The 17,958-nt window shown below is 44.1% G+C and overlaps 1 protein-coding gene and 1 pseudogene across 10 annotated transcripts in view; one reads left to right on the top strand and one right to left on the bottom strand.

The window, feature by feature from the left end:
• Positions 1-17,958, bottom strand: part of STX8 (syntaxin 8) — a 691,269-nt gene that overhangs the window by 106,623 nt on the left and 566,688 nt on the right. The gene's annotated exons all lie outside the window — the stretch shown is intronic.
• On the top strand, positions 1,527-1,927 carry LOC126939819 (ATP synthase subunit f, mitochondrial-like; annotated as a pseudogene).

Genomic DNA, 17,958 nt, shown 5'->3' with positions numbered 1-17,958 from the left:
GTGTGAGAATACTGTTTCTTCTCTTAAAACAATGTCTGCATTTTGGGGTTTGCAGAAATTCACACCGTTTGGCATGACTTTAAGAATGGCTCTAATCAAATGGTCCTTGAGAATACAAAAAAACCTTTTGCAGTTCAACAGGTCCATGAAGAACCTAATAATTCTGAAAGAAACATCAAAGGCTGGAAAAACATCTCAGATGATTGTCAGTAAAATACATGTAGCACATCTCAGTGGTGCCCATTAAGCCGCCTATACGCCAGGTATTACCTGGTGTCTGCCAGCTCAACACCTGCCCTTCTCTGCTCAGTCATGCTGGGACTTGGAGTCTGTGAACTGCCCTTCCCAGGCTCCCCTGCCAGCTGGCTTCCTGTTATGTTCTGCCAAAATAAGGCACTGTCAGGAGTTCAGAAAGCAAGAAGAGGGGTGAAGCTGTTCTTCCTTCCTCTCTCTTTCCCCATCTGCTTCTGGCAGCTTCTCTGCAAGTGTCTGTATTCTAACCTCAGCGTTCCCCATGGCAGTGGCAGCCTCTCTTTGGCAGTCCCAGAACGAGCAAGGCAGGTCTGCTTCTGCCGCAGCCCAGGAGCCAGGTCCCAGGCATCTCTAGCACCGGCTGAGCGGCAATCCCAGGAGTACTGTGGTGTGCCGCAGCACGTTCGCACCTTTGTTCTCCTAGGCTTAAGCGTGGCAGCTGCTTCACACAAGGACTAATTTCTGGATTACGGCACCTTCCCCTTTTCATTCTCTCCATCCTTTTAACAGTGTGTTTTTTTTTTTTTTTTTTAAAGACAGAGTCTTGCTCTGTCACCCCGGCTGGAGTGCAGTGGCATGATCTCAGCTCACTGTAACCTCCACCTCCCAGGTTCAAGCAATCCTCTTGCCTTAGCCTCCTGAGTAGATGGGATCACAGGCATGTGCCACCACGCCCGGCTAATTTTTGTATTTTTAGTAGAGACAGGGTTTCACCATGCTGGCCAGGCTGGTGGTCTCAAACTCCTGATCTCAGGTGATCTGCCTGCCTTGGCCTCCCCAACTGTTGGGGTTATAGGCGTGAGCCACTGCGCCCAACCCTTCTAACAGTATTCTGACAAGTTGTTTGCATTCAGTCTCCTCTGAGTGAAACACCTAGTATTGTTACTCTTTTTCCTGATTGGCTCCCTATTGACAGAACCTCTCTGAGGGATTTAAAAAATAAGAAAAAAAGACGGGCCAGGCACGGTGGCTCACGTCTGTAATCCCAGCACTCTGGGAGGCCAAGGCAAGGTGGATGGCCTGAGCTCAGGAGCTCGAGACCAGCCTAGCCTGTGGTTTTGCAGAAAACTCCATCTCTACAAAAAAAACAAAAAGTAGCTGAGTATGGTGGTGCGCACCTGTAGTCCCAGCTACTTGGGGAGGGCTGATGCCGGAGGATCTCTTGTGCCCAGGAGGCTGAGGCTGCAGGAAGCCGTGATCATGTCACTGCATTCCAGCCTGGACAACAGAGTGAGACTCTGTCTCAAAAAAAATAAAAATAAAAAATTAGGCACAGCGGACACCAGGACTCCAAGATGGCGTCAGTCGTACCAGTGAAGGACAAGAAACTTCTGGAGGTCAAACTGGGGTAGCTGCCAAACTGGATCTCGATGCGGGACTTCAGCCCTAGTGGCATTCTCGGAGCATTTCGAAGAGGTTACTACCGGTACTACAACAAGTACATTAACGTGAAGAAGGGGAGCATCTCGGGGATTACCATGGTGCTGGCATGCTACGTGCTCTTCAACTACAGCATTTCCTACAAGCATCTCAAACACGAGCGGCTCCGCAAATACCACTGAAGAGGACACGCTATGCACCACCCCCTGACCCCATGACCTTGGCCTGAGCCCCTCCGTGAGGAACACAATCTCGATAGTTGCTGAATCCTTTCATGTCCTAATGGGAATTAACCTCCAAATAAAAGATGACTGGTAAAAAAAAAAAAATTAAAAAAAAATTTTAAAATACTCCAGAAGTCTTCATTTTCAGAAAGAGTGAAGGGTGCAATGTCTCATCTATGGCTATGATTGCAAAAGTACAAACTGATTTCAATTGTTTTATTAATAAAGTTATACATCTCTAGAAGATGACAGTTTCTCTAACATGAAGTCCCAAACTCAAGAGGATTTCCATTAGTTTCCAGAATAAGTAGCTCAGTGCACAACAGCCCTCTCTGTAAAGTTTGACGGCTACAAAAATAAGACAACTGGTTTGCATGCTGCTAAGATGACCAAACACAAAAACATCTGTTAATAAGCAGCTGAAAGCGACTTGGGAGAAAGGTGCTTCAGTCTTCAATTTTCAGGTGCAATGGCTCACACCTGTAAATCCCAGCACTCTGGGAGGCTGAGGAAGGTAGATCGCTTGAAACCAGGAGTTCAAGACAAGCCTAGGTAGGAAAGTGAGACCTCATCTCTACCAAAAAAACAACAAAAAATAAAGATTAGCTGGGCATGGTGGTGCACACTTGTAGTTCCAGCGACAGGGGACGAACTCCAGGGCTCAAGTGATCCTCCTGATAGGACTACAAGCGCCCGCCACCACGCCTGGCTAAATTTTTTGTATTTACTAGTAGAGACAGGGTTTCACCATGTTAGCCAGGATGGTCTTGATCTCCTGACCTCATGATCTGCCCACCTTGGCCTCCCAAAGTGCTGGTATTACAGATGTGAGCCACCGTGCCCGGGTTGTGATAGGAGTTTTAATTTTCTCTGGTTAATGAAATTTCAGGGAAGGGATCAAAGGCAATTTTATTTCTCGTTGGTGGGTCCTGTTTCCAGGTAGATAAGGGAGCTTCAGAGAAGAGCCTCCTTCTGGCTTTGGGAGGGACAGAAGATGGAGGGACAGGAGTGGGGAGAAGGTCAAAGAGCCCCTGAGGTGTCTTTACTTCAGCATGTTAAAGGGCCATATTTTGAGGTATGGTTTCCTGAGCCTGATATATGGAACAGGATGGCACAATATTTTGAAGATGCCAAGGAATTTTGAAATTACACTATTTTAACCTTGCCATAATTTAGTAGAAATGGGGAATACCAAGTATTTTTTCATTTTTTAAATTAAAACCTTTCTATTGTGGCAAAATACATATAATGTAAAATTAACCCTTTTTTTTTGAGACAGAGTCTCACTCTTATCACCCAGGCTGGAGTGCAGTGGCGCCATCTCAGCTCACTGCAACCTCTGCCTCCCGGGTTCAAGCAATTCTCCTGCCTCAGCCTCCCGAGTAGCTGGGATTACAGTCGTGCACCACCATGCCCAGCTCATTTTTGTATTTTTAGTAGAGATGAAGTTTCACCATGTTGGCCAGGCTGGACTCGAACTCCTGACCTCAGGTGATCCACCTGCCTCGGTCTCCCAAAGTGCTGGGATTACAGTGTTGAGCCACCATCTCTACTATATTTACTCACTTTAAAAAGAACCCTTTTCTGTTTTCCTTCCAGATAAGAAGTTATAACAGCCAAAATATCAACAAAATGGTGAAAAATTCTAAAGATTCCATGTCTGCAAGAAAAACAATATTTATTATTGCAAAAAAAAAAAAAAAAAAAAAAAAAAAGACTGTAGAAATCCAAAAGTCATTTTGAAAGCAACGACCGTTTTAAGGGCCAAAAGAGAAATACGGGCTGTTTCGAGCGCGAATCGAAGTGTCGAAGAACATTTGGAGGCGGCTCAGCAGACATGCACTCTCTCAAGGACAACTGAGATGCATGCATGGCGGAATCATGGCTGAGCACCCAGCGCTCGGCAGTCAGCTCCAGGGCTGCAGACAGTGAGACCCAGTGAGACCCCGGTGCCTGCTACGGGTCCCCGACAGCTGGTACCCAACTAAATACAAAGATCAATCTGCTGCTAATCCAGAGAAATTGACCTTCGTGTTCAGACTCATGGGCAGAAAAAGCCAACAGTGATTTAAAAATGAACCCCAAATCAACTATCCTAAGTAATTTAACGCCGGTTCAATGACTGAAAATTGTCATTGCCTGGCTCTGAAACAGAAAGGAAAGGTGAGCCAAAAAAATAAATACCGAGTCATTGGTCAGGTTCTGTTGGAGTCAATTAATGGATCCCTAGAGCTGATAAAAAAAAAAAAAAAAAAAAAAAAAAAAAAAAAAGAGTGATTAATTCAACATCTGGAGTTATTTCAAAGCTAATACCAGGGCTTATGCCACTGAATTTCCAAGGGACTTGGCAAAAGAGAATTATCTATTTTCTAAATACCACAGATTCCCTTAAATTACCCCAACCCCTCCTGCTTCATTCAAACATGTGCAGCTTCAAGTGGGCGTCTACTGCATTGGATTAAATAAGACACAAGGGCAGAGTCTCTGGACTGCAGGCGTTGCTTTGCAGTTGGGCTGCCCTCTTCCCATGGGTACCACCATAAGGCAGGCTTCATGGTGAGGAGCGGCAGGAGTAGGGATTTACTCACGGACAGAACAATAAATGTGGCCAGCAGAGATGCTTTGCACAGAGATGTGCTGCACAAATCAGTGCAGCCAGGTATTAATTATTATAATTTCTAAAGATATTACAAGTCCACCTTTAATTTTGTTTAGTTCTATTCAACTTCTAACAGTGATTGTTTCTTGTACGCCGTGTTAGATGTCACAGCTAAGATTCAAGCAAAACTGTGCCTCATTCTCTGAGCGTGCACCAGTAACTGGCAGGAGCTGGGCGCCTCTGAAACAGAGTGGCAAGCACTGGAAAGTCAGGAAGGTAATCTGATATTTGCATTTCCATGTAGACAGTATCCAAAGAAGACAATCCATGTGTGATCAACCGTGACTTTAATAACCCTACAAACCATGCATGCCTCCACTTGATTCATTTTATAGTTACAATTTTAAAGGAAGGAAAGGCATAAAATCTGCATCCAAAACATCAATTTTAGGGAACTTATTCAAAAATTAAAAGTGTCTACCAGCTCAGTTTTAAACACGTAACTAGGCTGGACGCAGTGGCTCATGCCTGTAATCCCAGCACCTTGGGAGGCCGAAGTGGGCAGATCACTTGAGGTCAGCAGTTCGAAATCAGCCTGGCCAACATGGCAAAACCTCGTCTCCACTAAAAATACAAAAATTAGCCGGGGTGGTGGCCCACGCCTGTAATCCCAGCTTCTCCGGAGACTGAAGCATGAGAATCGCTTGAACGAGGGAGGCGGAGGTTGCAGTGAGATCGCACCACTGTACTCCAGCCTGCATGACAGCGTGAGACTCTGTCTCAAAAGACAAATAAACATGTAACTAAAAACAGCCCTGGCCGGGTGCAGTGGCTCACGCCTGTAATCCCAGCACTTTGGGAGGCCGACGCGGGCGGATCACAAGGTCAGGAGATCAAGACCATCCTGGCTAACTTGGTGAAACCCCGTTTCTACTAAAAATACAAAAAATTAGCCAGGCGTGGTGGTGGGCACCTGTAGTCCCAGCTACTCGGGAGGCTGAGGCAGGAGAATGGCGTGAACCCAGGAGGTGGAGGTTGTAGTAAGCCAAGATCATGCCACTGCACTCCAGCCTGGGCGACAGAGCCAGACTCCGTCTCAAAACAAACGAACAAACAAACAAAAAACAGCCCTAGAGCTATAACGCCAACTTGGGAGAAAAACATAAGGAATCTCTCTATCTACCAATTACTTTTGAACACAGAACCCAGTAGAGATTCTCTGTAATTCTATTCCTTTATTTTCCTGCCCTAAAACATACAAAAACCCACCAAATCTTCTCCTTATCTTCCATTAAAAATTCTCTCTTTCTTGTTTTGTTCTAATGAGAAAAACTATATATGTTTGCAAAAAAAAAAAAAATTCAAATAATACAAAACACACTGAAGGTAAAAGTCCCTATTCAGGTATGATTTAACTCTGCAAGTATCTAATTTGGTGCTGGCTACCCTGTATGACAGGAGAGGATGAGCAAAGGTCTTGCCTATCCCCCTAGCTCATAACTGATTTAGTGTGTGTGCACGTGTGTATACAGGGTGGTGGTTAATTCTCTTCAAAGGAGTAAGGAAAGAGGATGACAGAGGTGGATGGAACCTCAAAGACCATCCAGTGGCAAAATACGTACGATGCAAAATTAACCATCTGAGGCCAGGGACCATTGATTTTTACGTATGAAAAGACATAAAGTGATTGATTCTGCCTCTTCTCTCCCCAGCCAGGCTTAGCCAGCTTTGGTAAATTCGGTCCCAACTAGAATCCAATTCTTCATTGTATTTCAATTTACAAATATGAAAGAAAAATCTTTATCTAAATAGTGAGCACTTGAGTGTAATGAAAACTGACGAGTTAGGCTGGGTTCACAAAATGGACTGAGCGGGTATTGGGATGCTCTTTCTCCTTTAAGTAGGTAGACAGATAGTGTCAGGGATGCATACTATGGGGATGCAAAACTCAGTCTGTCCCAGGACAACTGACTGTACTTCTAAACCCAGCCCTCATTTGCTGGTCCCAGCAGGTGGGTGAAAGCAGGTGGATTAATTGGTAAGCAAATACTACCAGAAAACACGCACGAACACGTCCATCAGTCATATCATCAGTCAAGGCCCATACGGTGTAATTACTACTCAATAAGAACAGAAACCACTCTTAGAAATCATACCTTATCTTTCCAAACCACACCAAGCAAAAACAATCATCAAAAAAAGATTCTACTCTGTGATCATTTCTGACCCCTTGATGATAGCAAAAATCACTGCCTTCTAACAGATTACAAAGAGCGTGGAGGTGTCCGAGGTGGCCACGGTGATAGCTCTGAGGCTGTCAACCCCTATCAATCACCTTCTATTATAAATAAAGGTTTTCCAATTTTGCACTTCTCTCAAAGGCTTCAATTTGCCTGGATTAAGCTGAAGCGTCAACATTTGAACTTACGGCTCCTATTCCCACTCCCCGAATAAATGCTGTTAGCAGAAAAACAGGCTTTTCCACAGTAGGAACGCAAAATCAAAGCAGACAACAGCGATGTGGTCACATATAAAAGATATTCTGACCACAAACATTTAACATGCGCATTATCCAAACCCCAGGAGCAATCGCAGGGCACAGGCTGGAGTGAAGCTTTCAGTGCGCCAAGAGAGAAAGGTCAGCGAGTCAAACATGTTAGCTCCTGAAACGAATATCCAGCAATGCCAATATCTTCATCAGAGTGCCACAGTATTCTCTTAGATAGCAGAAGCAGGTCTCCTAAGAGTTTTATGCTATACCGTTTCACTACTTAGTATATATTATCTTCATCATGGAGAAGTCATTTATTGAAAATACTCCAGGTATCTCTGGGGAGGGGAACAGTTTAAACTGACTGAGGAAGACATGCTTTAAAAAAAAAAAAATAAATAAGAGCAACTTAAGAAGTGGGACCCACCTTATTTATCTTTGGGAAAATGATAGCTAGGTAGATATTTGCTATATTATTATTATTATTGTTTATATATATTTTTTATGGAGGTTTGCTCTTGTTGTCCAGGCTAGAGGGCAGTGGCGCGATCTCAGCTCACTGCAACCTCTGCCTCCTGGGTTCAAGCAATTCTCCTGCCTCAGACTCCTGAGTGGCTGTGATTACAGGTGTGCACCACCACACCCGGCTAATTTTTTTGTATTTTTAGTAGAGACGGGGTTTCACCATGTTGGCCAGGCTGGTCTCGAACTCTTGACCTCAGGTGATCCACCCGCTTTGGCCTCCCAAAGAGCTGGGATTATAGGCATGAGCTGCCCCCTCTGGCCGATATTTGATATATTATTATACTATAACCCTGTGGTGGTTGCAGTTTATATAAATATGGTCACAGTTACAGTCTTATACCTTTTTCTGTACTAATAAATAGATTTCATTATTATTTTAAATGACTACCTAATTGTGACAAAGAACCAGAAATAAGGATGAGGAGAAGAGAAAGTGATGAGGAGAAGAGAAAGTAATGAAAAGAAAATAGTTCCTAGTTCGAACAAACAGGCCTGGTGGCTGCCTAGATAGATATGAGATCCCAAAGTAGTATATTGTGACATGTTTTATTTGGCCCACGTGGTATTCTTTTAAAATGTGAATTTATTTTCAACATTAAAATATTGGGACATTTCACTTAGAGATCCAGATTTCAGGCTTCTCTTAAAACCAATAAACAGATGAGGTAGGAATTCTCTGCTTGCATTCTCACTTAGTAAAAATCTGCTGTTGACGGCTCTAGTTTGCCACTGGAGATAATCAAAGCTGCCCACTTCGTGCATGAAGGCTTCCCTGTCTGGCCCTTGAAGGCATTTAAAGAGATGAAGTAAGTTTGGGACCTGAAAAAATAGGAAGCCTGGAAGAGGAAGCTTATTGTGGGATAAAGAACATGTGGAGATGGAAAGGGTGTTTCCGGCAATCAAGAGAAACTAGCTGGTAGATTCAAGTGAAGTCTGGGTCTGAGATGTGGAACTGTGAGTTACCCATGAAGTTAAACAGAAAAGCAGATGAAGTGGCTTAAAGAAAATGTATCAAGGAAAAGAGAGCAGAGGACTGAGCCTTACGTATTGTTCTCAAAAGACAGGAGGGCTGGGCGCGGTGGCTCACGCCTGTAATCCCAGCACTTCGGGAGGCCGAGGTGGGCGGATCATGAGGCTAGGAGTTCGAGACCCAGCCTGACCAACATGGTGAAACGCTGTCTCTACTAAAAATACAAAAAATTAGCCGGGTGTGGTGGTGTGCGCCTGTAATTCCAGCTACTCAGGAGGCTGAGGCAGGAGAATCGCTTGAACCCAGGAGATGGAGGTTGCAGTGAGCAGAGATCACACCATTGATCTCCAGCCTGTGCAATGGAGCAAGACTCTGTCTCGGGGAAAAAATAAATAAATAAATAAGAGAGAGAAGTTCTGAGAGAGAGAGAGAGGGGAAGAGGGGAAAAATGAGAGGCTATGGAGAACAAAACGAGCACCACAGGTTCCATGATCTGGTCCCAGCCCTTCTAGCTTCATCTCCACACCTCTCAGCAAGCAGACAGGCTGCTGAGCCCAGCCAGACAGGCTGTCTTAGGGAAACCTGGTGTTGTCAATGCCTTCTTCACATCTATTTCCCCCTGCCTGGAATGCTCTTTTCTCCTCTCTGCCTGTGTTACGTTTTTGTTTGTTGGTTTGTTTTTTGAAATGGAGTCTCGCTTTGTCCGCCTGGCTGGAGTGCAGTGGCGTGATGTCGGTTCACTGCAACCTCCGCCTCCCAGGTTCAAGTGATTCTCCTGCTTCAGCCTCCCGGGTAGCTGGGACTCCAGGCACGCACCACCACGCCCGGCTCATTTGTGTATTTTTAGAAGAGACGAGGTTTCACCATGTTGGCCAGGCTGCTTCAACTCCTGACTTCAAGTGATCCGCCCGCCTCGGCCTCCCAAAGTGCTGGGATTACAGGTGTGACCCACCGCACCCGGCCTGCGTTACATTTCTATTCACCTTTCTCTAATGAGCTCAGGCCCACGCTTCACCACTATGCTATATACGTATGTAAGAAGTCTGCACTTGCAGTCTGTAACTACATATTTACATATATATATAAATCTTTTAAAAAGGCAAAAAATGAGCCCAAGAGATGCCCCAAATGCCCAAGAGATGCCTGTCACAGTATCCCCTGCCACACCGTCACATCGCCCTGAGTTTGCTGCCCTCCCATTTGATTGAGCCCTCCGTGAGGTCAGGGACCAGGACGTCTTCATTTTATTCTCGATGGTGTTCAACAGAAAAAAGGAAGGGAAGGAATGAGCAACCGATGTGGCGGGATAAATCTCGACATAACGCTGGGTCACAGAAGTCAAGGAAGAAGAGCTATTTCTGCCAGACAGAACCATCTCAAATACGAGAAGTTATTCCAGGAGAATAAGGGCTGATGAGAAGTGCTGAATTTCAGCGAGAATCCGCCACTCATAAGGTTGGGGTGGGGGATGGTTTCTGATACATCATTGGAACACAATTTGGAAATATATATCAAAAGGCTTAACGCTGTTCACACCCTCAGGCTGAATACATCTACTTGGGAAACACATCTGTAATGGACAATGTGGGGGTTTTTTTTGTTTGCTTTTGCTTTTTTTTTTTTTCCCTGTCCAGATCCAAGCTTTCTGTTTTGAAGGTGCTCCTGTCACATGACCTCTTGGTAGGGGGCAGCTTCTCACTTGCCATAGAGGACGCCAAAGCCACCAGATTCTTCCTCAGACTCCCTTGAGAGGCAGAGACACCGTTCAGCAACTCTGGCCTCACCATCCAGACCAGGACCTTCTTGCCAAGGACAGCTGCTCTGTGCCCTGGCCCTGCAGCTGTCACTTATCTGGGCCTCAAATAACCTTCTAGTCAGTGCAGCCAGAGCCTGTCTCTGATTCTGGCTCCTGGAAGTATCCTAATTGAAATTCTACCTGAGAGAAAAAGATCCTAAATATTAAAAAAAAAAAAAAAAAAAAAAAAAAAAAAAAAAGTGCTATGCATTTAATGTAGCATGATTTACATAGCAAAATGTGGGAATAAACTAAGGCCCCCCAAACCATAAGTAAATGATGGTATGGCTACTTGATAAAATGGTACTCACCATTAGAAGTAAAATATAGCATAATGTTAAAAAACAGAAGGTTTGTTGTTGTTGTTTTTGAGGCAGAGTCTTGCTCTCTTGCCCAGGCTGGAGTGCAGCGGCACGATCTCGGCTCACTGCAACCTCTACCTCCCAGGTTCAAGTGATTCTCCTGCCTCAGCCTTCCTAATAGCTGGGATTACAGGCGCCTGCGATCACGCCTGGCTAATTTTTGTATTCTTAGTAGCGATGGGGTTTTGCCATGTTGGCCAGGCTGGTCTCAAACTCCTGACCTCAGGTGATCCACCTGCCTCAGCCTCCCAAAGAGCTGGAATTACAGGTGTGAGCCACCATGCCCAGCCAAAAGAAGGATTTAAAAATACAGTATTATCATACTCTTGTAAAAAAAATTAGTTGCAGAAAAAATGACTAGGAGTTATAAAACATTAGGCAAATAAGTATTTTTCCTTAAAAATTCTACTTAATTTTTAAATTACAAACGTAATACAGGCTTACTGTAAAATATTCTGAAGGCACAGAAAGAAAACATTGATGGGCCAGGCGCGGTGGCTCACGTCTGTAATCCCAGCACTTTGGGAGGCTGAGGCAGGCGGATCGCGAGGTCAGGAGATTGAGACCATCCTGGCTAACACGGTGAAACCCCGTCTCTACTAAAAATATAAAACATTAGCCAGGCCTGGTGGCGGGCGCCTGTAGTCCCAGCTACTCAGGAGGCTGAGGCAGGAGAACGGTGTGAACCTGGGAGGCGGAGCTTACAGTGAGCCGAGATTGTGCCACTGCACTCCAGCCCGGGTGACAGAGCGAGACTCCGTCTAAAAAAAAAAAAAAAAAAAAACATTGATGATCCCAACACCCAGCCCCCTGCCTTGCCCATGCCCCCCATTCCCACATCACCAATGGTGACCGTGTGCCCCTCCACACCTCTCTTCAGACTCTAACCAACACTGCAAATGTACGTCTCTCTCCTCCTTTTCTTTCCTCCCTTCCTCCCTCCTTTTCCTTAAGTGGGACCATAGTATATATACTCCCTGCTCATTTTGGTTTGGCTTTTCACTCACCAGACTCAGAAGCAGCTTGTCTACCTAATTCTTCAGAACTCTGCTCCTGTGTCACAGCCTCTTGGAAACCTCTGAGCCCTTGGCTGACTCAGACCTGTCTGTACCACCTGCAGTCATTAGTGATTTACGGCATGTGTCCCCCTCTCTCCTACACTCTAAGTCCTATCTACCTTTTACCTTTTTATGAGACAAGGTCTCATCATTGCCCAGGCTGAAGTGCGGTGGCACGGTCACAGCTCACTGTAGCCTTGAACTCCTAGGTTCGAGGGATCCTCCCCTCCTAGCCTCCCAAGTAACTGGGACTACAGGCGTGAGCCACTGTGCCCAATCCTATCTACATTTTTAGCTCCAGTTTCTAGCCCAGTCCCTGGCACACAGATGATATCCACTAACTGTGCTGGCAAGGATGAAGAAGAGAACAGATGAATGGGAAAACCTGAGGACAAGACGGTTTTGAAGGCACTGGTGAAGGACAAAGCATTTCTCCATTGATCCTGAATTAAGGATGACACAGCGGGTACAGAAACAGACACATGAGAATGTAAAGGAAAAGGGGGCCGAGTGATTTAACTAGCTTACCTCAATGAACCATGATAAGGGAAAGAAGAAAAAGTTAAAGCAATAGACAAATAGAAATATACTTGATAAACAGTATGATAAATAAAGGAACTGGCATAGATCCTTCTTTGTTCCAGATTAATTGCTTATGCTTGTGGTAAAACATTAAAAATAATTCTCTGAGAGATAAAATTAGCTCTAAAGTCTGTTAAATAAACTAGACTACTTACAACTCAGTTTCTGACCTGTTTTATAAGGTTCAAAAGAGCTAATATGAAAAAAAGCATGTTGGTCAGGCACAGTGTCATACATCTGTAATCCCAGCACTTTGGGAGGCTGAGGCAGGAAGACGCTTGAGTCCAGGAGTTTGAGACCAGCCTGGACAACATGGTGAAATCCTGTCTATAAAAAATAAAATAAAAATTAGCCAGGCACGATAGCGAGTGCCTGTAGTCCCAGGTACTCAGCAGGCTCAGGCGGGAGGCTCACTTAAGCCTGGGAGATGGAGGTTGCAGTGAGCTGAGATCATACCACTGCACTCCAGCCTGGGTGACAGACCAGACAGACCCTGTCCCAAGAAAAAGGAAAAAAGAAAAAAAAAAAGCAAGCCAGTTGTGGTGGCTCACACCTGTAATCCCAGTGCTTTGGAAGGCTGAGGCAGGCAATCACTTGAGGCTGGGGGGTTGAGGCCGGCCTAAGCAACATGGTGAAACCCCGTCTCTACTAAAAATACTAAAATTAGCCAGGTATGGTGGTGCACACCTGTAATCCCAGCTATTTGGGAGGCTGAGGCAGGAGAATCACTTGAACTCAGGAGGTGGAGGTTGCAGTGAGCCGAGATCGCGCCATTGCACCCCAGCCTGGACGAAAGAGCAAGACTCTGTCTCAGAAAACAAAAATGAATTAAACCCCACATCTTATCATAGCTGGCATTTCTAGAGGACTCACTAGTACTGGTCACTGTGTCACCTAACTGTTCTCACTTAGTCTACAGAACAATCACGTGTACTAGTCATTGCTACCCTCCTTTTAGAGTGAAGGAAACTGAGACTTAGAGAGGGCAAGCAGCTCTGTAAGTCACCCAGGCTGTAAGTGGCAGATCCCAAATTGTGCCCCAGGACTGTCGGATGCCACACCTGTGCTGCATGCTCTTAACCAGGGTCCTGCCCCGCCGGCCTAAGATCACATTCTGATGAGCTAAAGGCAGATCCCATGGTCGTCGATTGAGACGGCATCAGTGCAACGTCAGCTGGGTTGATTTCTAACCACATCACTGAAATGCTACTAAAATCACAATAAATGTGCTTAGACAACATTACGTAATAGTCAATATGCTGAGAAGCAAGACTGTCCGTCCAGCCGAGTCATTCAGAATTCTTAGTCTGGTCTTTCACAATTGGCGCCCTCTGTCAGACTCAGACAAGGCTCTATTTTGAATTCTAATGAGGACCAGGCACACTGAATATTTAAACTGCAATTACAAAGATCCTACTTTTATGTAAATGTCTTTAATGGAAGTAACAGATCTGAAAATACATAGAGGTACCCGTGGAAAATATCAGTCTAATTTGCATTGAGAAGCTAGAAAAAAAAAAAAAACACAGTATTGTTTTCTACTTGATGCTATCACTGGGGTGGGACTGGGGGAGGAAAAGGGAGGAAAATCCACACAAAGATCTCGGTAAAAATTTTAAAGCCTGTGCTCCTGAGTGAAAGGTTCACAAAGAGGTACTTGAATCCCTTGTTAAGAACTGAACAAACAAATTCATCATCGGGCCTCTCTCCTGTGTGGCCCCTTGCAGTTCAGTCTGTATTCATAACTAGAAATTCTCTCACTGCTCAAGCATCTATGACTGATATATCGGGCCATCAAGGAAGATATGCCAAGGGTGGCGAAACAAAAGGCCATTTCATGATTCACAACCTATTTTCACACTCCTTTGTGTAAAATGATGATGTGGTGGCTGCTATCCACACTGCACCTGAGTCCTCTTAGTTAAACAGTGATAGAATGTCCTGTGAACAGCAATTGAGTTACACTCGACTGGGCTGCTTAATTTCCCCCCGCCCCAAAGTTAAAGTACACCTTGCTTGCACAGTTTCATTAAGGATGTGTATGTGTTCATATATAAAACGGCCAATGTGGCTTTGCACTTGAGAAGAGCAGGTGGTTGGTTAACTCTTCGCTATATCTCGAAGCTCTTGCACCAACCCCCTGCCTCTCAAACGTCTTTCTTATTAAGATCATAATTTAACGGCCTGGCATTTGGGCATTCTCTTCAAGATGCTAACATTTATTAAATGGAATATGCCTTTTTTTTTCTGATTTGTCCTCTGGTTGATTCTCTCTTGCTGATACCAAATATGTTCACTGGGTTTTTTATTTCAGTTACCTATTATTTCTAGAAGTTCTATCTGGTTGCTTTTCAAAATTTCTATGTTACTTACAGTTTTCGGGTTTCTTAAGATGCATTCAAGCTTGTCATTTTAAAAATATATTTTAAAAAGTGGAATTGAGTTTATAAATCAATGTCTGGTCATTCTACTACTGCAATTCTGTTCAGATTCATGTCCATGGTCTACTGCTGGTCCTCACTCATGCTGTGCTGTCTCTGGGTATGCTAGAGTATCTTTGACCATGTGCTGGTCATCGCCCTTAGAAATTTATTTTTAATTAACTCCTAGCATCTTAGAACAAATATGCTTTCCTCCAGAGGCATTTCATTTGTTTTTGCCAGGCACCTCGAGCTATAACAGGTGAGTCTGCCTCAAACCAAATTCACCTCGAGCTGTAACAGGCGAGTCTGCCTCAAACCAAATTCACCTTAAGCTATAACAGGTGAGTGTGCCTCAAACCAAATTCACCTCCAGCTATAACAGGTGAGTCTGCCTCAAACCAAATTCACCTCGAGCTATAACAGGTGAGTGTGCCTCAAACCAAATTCACCTCCAGCTATAACAGGCGAGTCTGCCTGAAACCAAATTCACCTCCAGCTATAACAGGTGAATCTACTTTAAACCAAATTCACCTCCAGCTATAACAGGTGAGTCTGCCTCAAACCAAATGCACCTCGAGCTATAACAGGTGAGTCTGCCTTAAACCAAATTAATGGTATGATGTTTCCTGGTCCACCCTGAGTATGTACGTCCAGGGGGCAAATTCATATGTGGGCCTTTCTATGACCACAAGCTGTCAATAATTGTATTTTCTCCAATAATTGTATTTTCTCCCCTTTTTCTTCTCCTATTCTGCTCAGTGCCAACCCTGCCTTTTCCACAACCCCTCACGCCAAGTTTAGTTCTAGTTCACTTTTACTCTGAGGATATAGCTCTTTGGGGTCCCAGTTTATTGTGGGAAGAGTCTCCCATTACACTTCCTAATTAGAGTGGGTGCCCAGGGACTTAATTTCCATCCCACTTGCCTGCCCCTCTCAGGCTACAGAAGTCTCTGACTTTATCAGTTTTAAAAAAAATTATTTTTACATTTATTTATTTATTTTTCCGAAATGGAGTCTTGCTCTTTCGCCCAGGCTGGAGTGCAGTGGCGCGATCTCGGCTCACTGCAACTTCCGCCTCCTGGGTTAAAGGTGGAGAGAATAGCTTGAGGCAGGAGAATCACTTGAACCCGGGAGACAGAGGTTGCAGGGAGCTGAGATCACACCATTACACTCCAGCCTTGGCAACAAGAGCGAGACTCCGTCTCAAAAACAAAACAAAACAAACAAACAAAAAAAGAAAACATTGGAAAGTATGTAAGAGTTTAGAGGCTGAAAGCAAAACCAAGCCAGGCTAGTATGAAGGTTCCTCAAACATTTAAACACTGAATTACCATTTTATCCAACAATTCTACTTCTGGATATATACACAAAAAAGGTAAGACTTGAGCAGCTATTTGTACAGCAACATTTATGGTGGCATTATTCACAATAGCCAAAAAGTGGAATCTGTGTCCACTGACAAACAGATAAACAAAATGTGATATATATAAAAATGGAATATTATTCAGTCTTCAAAAGGACTGAAATTCTGATACATGCTACAACATGAATGAATCTTGAAGACATTATCCTAAATAAGCCAGATACAAAAGTATACATATGATCCCGCTTACAGTAGGTACCTAGAATAATATTTACAGAGACAAAGTAGAAGTCACCAGGGGCTGAAGGAGGGAGGAATAGGGAGTTACTGTCTTGGATAAATTTCAGTTTGGGATGTTAAAAAAAAAAAAAAGTGGCTGGGTGCAGTGGTTCACACCTGTAATCCCAGCACTTTGGGAGGCTGAGGAGGGTGGATCACCTGAGGTTGGGAGTTCAAGACCAGCCTGACTAACATGGAGAAACCCCATCTCTACTAAAAATACAAAATTAGCTGGGCGTGGTGGCGCATGCCTGCAAATCCCAGCTACTGTGGAGGCTGAGGCAAGAGAATCACTTGAACCCGGGAGGCAGAGGTTGCAGTGAGCTGAGATTGTACCACTGCACTCCAGCCTGGGTGACAGAGTGAGACTGTCTCAAAAAAAAAAAAAGAATAAAGAATTTTCTTTTTTCAGTATCTACTTAACACTGCTATACCAATGAACTTCCTTCTGAATCATTACATATAATTCTGTGACAGATTATTTATATATATATAATTAAATGAGGCATGAGATAAATGTATAGTTAACTTATTTTAAAATATAGACATAAGTTTTAAAAATGTATTTTAGTACTTCTGGGATTCCTTAAATTTTTCTCTATTTTCAAAAAAAAACAGCACTTAAGAGTCTAGTTCAGAAGACATGACACTTCTGGGTAAAAATACTACACACCAGATAATAACATCAAATTAGAAATTGGCAACAGTGTAAGAAACATTCTACATTCATTATGACTTCATGAGTGACATGTGAGTTACTATGTTGCAAACACAAAAACATCCCAACATGTCTATGAATATATTCATTCCAAACTAGCAACATAATTGCTGAGAAAAACAACATATATAACATTGTATGTCTTCCTGCTTTAGACATATAGTAACAAGAGCTAATACCAGTACTTGCTCATGGCACTTGCAATGTGCCAAAGATGGTTCTAAGTGATATATATATTAGATTGGTGCCACAGTCTCTGCAGTAATGGCAAAAACCATGTTTCCTTTTGCACCAACCTAATATATACATATATATTATATACACGCACTCATTAATTTCTCGTAACAATCCTTTGAGGTCTATGTCTTTATTATCCCCATTTCAAAGATGGGAAAATCGTGGCAGAAGGGAATTTGAGCTTTCCTGAGGTCACGCAGCTATGAGAGGTGAAGCCTGGGTGTGAGGCCAGGCTCCAGAGCCCACTCTCGTGACACTACGCTCTGGCACCTCTCACACACGTATGGAAAGCTGGGGAAGGTGGCCAGCACTCGACACGACACAGTCCATACAACTGAATTTTGACAACCAAGTTCTCCACTTTCTTCTAATGAGGAAACTGAGGTCCAGAGAATGAGAGAGGTGGGAGTGAATTCATCTCTCGCATCTTTAAAGCTTCAGGATCCAGCATAGATAATAAAGTCCCTGTGGCCAGAAGTTATGCGAGAAGATCGATAAAGCCAAATTGAGGAGCAGAAGCACAGGGCGGGGTGGTCGGGCAGGACAGAGGTGATAAACGGTCTGAAGGAGGCCCCATGGGGCTCCACTACCTCTGAGCTTCCAGAGTCTCTATGTGCCTGACTCTCTCTCACCCCATTGTTCTAGCCTTCTTTCTTACTGAGCAAACATAGCCAGGGAAGGTGTTGTTTCTGAAGCTGCA

The sequence above is a fragment of the Macaca thibetana genome, chromosome 16 (assembly GCF_024542745.1).
Source record: "Macaca thibetana thibetana isolate TM-01 chromosome 16, ASM2454274v1, whole genome shotgun sequence".
In the NCBI taxonomy this organism is placed as follows: domain Eukaryota; kingdom Metazoa; phylum Chordata; class Mammalia; order Primates; family Cercopithecidae; genus Macaca; species Macaca thibetana.
The sequence above is the reverse complement of the archived record's forward strand: the minus strand, read 5'-3'. Positions and strand labels throughout refer to the sequence as shown.